The following is a 2,214-nucleotide window of genomic DNA, read 5'->3' as shown; positions in this document are numbered from 1 at the left end:
TGGTGTGATTGTGTGTGTGTGTGTGTATGTATGTGTGCGTGTATGTATGTATGTGTGTGTGTGTGTGTGTGCATGTATGCATGTGTGTGTGTATGTGTGTGTGTGTGTGTGTGTGTATGTATGTGTATGTGTGTGTATGTGTATGTGTGTGTATGTGTGTGGTGTGAGTGTGTGTGGTGTGAGTGTGTGTGTTTGTGTGCGTGGTGTGAGTGTGTGTGTGTGTATGTGTGCTTGGGCGACTCGTCAATACGTTACAAAGGAGAAGAAGAAGAAAGTATACATCATGCAGTTCATATGCAGTTGACAACGACTCCGAATAATCGAACCATTTTGATAGAGCAGATAGAACATTTGTGTGACAGCGTGGAGGAATCAGGCTCTTGTCTATATGTGTGACAGCGTGGTGGAATCAGGCTCTTGTCAAAACAATCAAAGTGAAGAAACTTGCATTTTTCCGCAGGTTTGTGAGTTTTTATCAATTGTTTTTTTGTTTTTTTTGGCTAAACACTTTTCCTGCATATTAAAAAACTCATTTCTGTGTGGATTTTTCTTAAAAACGTTGATTAAAAGCACAAAAATGTAAATTTTCAGTTACCACGGACTCTTCAGCTAAGGAAATAACCAATCTTTGGTGGCCATTTTCCGACTAATTTTACCTTTGACAACAGATGACCCCAATCCGTCATTATCAAATATCTCGACTTGTATTCAAGATAAATGGATATTTTTTTCATGGAAATAAAGACAAGTGAACTAGCTTTAAGATGAAACCAATAACTCTACATGCCCAAAAGTTGACGAGAGCCTGATTCCACCACGCTGCCTCACATTTGGTTTCTGCCCTAATAGTCTTAGTAACTCAAAACAGCCCAAAATGGTAGATAGGAACGGTGTAATTCTGAGGTATACGGAAGTAGTAAAATTTTATGATAAGACATGATTGTCGTTAGAAACCATACATTGCACCACAACTGTATAACAAATGTGAGGCAGCGTGGTGGAATCAGGCTCTCGTAAATTTTTGGGAATGTAGAGTTATTGGTATTATCTTAAAGCTTATTCACTTGTCTTTTTTTTGGACGAAAAAAATTTCCATTTATCTAGAATACAAGTCGAGATATTTGCCAATGAAGGAGGCGCGGTCACCTGTTTTCAGAGGTAAAATTAGTGAGAAAATGGCCGCCAAAGATTAGTTATTTCTTTTGCTTAAGAGTCTGCAGTACTGAAAATTTACATTTTTTGTGCCTTTAATCATCAATGTTTTTCAGAAAAATCCACACAGAAATGCATAAAAGGTGTTGAGCCAAAAATAAAAAATTTGATAAAAATTCTGAAACCTGCGGAAAAATGCAAGTTTCTTCGCTTTGATTATATTGACGAGAGCCTGATTCCACCACGCTGCTTCACATATTATTACATTAAACTCTCCAACCAAACAAAACGACATTAATAAACAAGTTAAGAAGAGCAAAATAAATGTAGCAGCTACTCAAAGTCATCCGTTACGAGGAGATTATGTACAACCAACGACTTTGAAAAAATCTACTACGACTCTTTAAAAAATGTATTTTTAAAAAAAAGAAGGAAAAATTAATGTTTTCGCAGGAGTCGCAAGGAAAACGGCGTGCCAAAAAGTGCGCACAATGATGACTGTGACCTCGTTGTTGGGATAACTTCTTGGGTGGTCTTCCGCTGACCCACTGTAGGATTGTCTTTGTTTCTTAACCCTATCCGTACACCTGGGGTCATTTTGTACCCCATGGGGTTGTATTCTTCACATTTTAGAATACTTCTAGATCTAGTACGAATTAGATCTCTTTGAAACTTCCAGCATTTCTCAAAACATCATTTTGACAGACTGCCATGCAAAGCGTACGGGTTAGATGAACGAGTAAATTTCCTCTTTGGAAAGTGGTGGCACAGAGTTCCCCACGTCGTATAGATACGATAGTAAAACAAGACGAATGGATAGGGTTAAGTGGTGGCACAGAGTTCCCCACGTCGTATGGATACGATAGTAAAATAAGACGTACGGATAGGGTTAAGTGGTGGCACAGAGTTCCCCACGTCGTATGGATACGATAGTAAAACAAGACGTATGGATAGGGTTAAGTGGTGGCACAGAGTTCCCCACGTCGTATGGATACGATAGTAAAATAAGACGTACGGATAGGGTTAAGTGGTGGCACAGAGTTCCCCACGTCGTATGGATAC

The sequence above is a fragment of the Aplysia californica genome, unplaced genomic scaffold (genome assembly GCF_000002075.1).
Source record: "Aplysia californica isolate F4 #8 unplaced genomic scaffold, AplCal3.0 scaffold00156, whole genome shotgun sequence".
NCBI lineage: Eukaryota > Metazoa > Mollusca > Gastropoda > Aplysiida > Aplysiidae > Aplysia > Aplysia californica.
Note: the sequence above shows the minus strand (reverse complement) of the source record.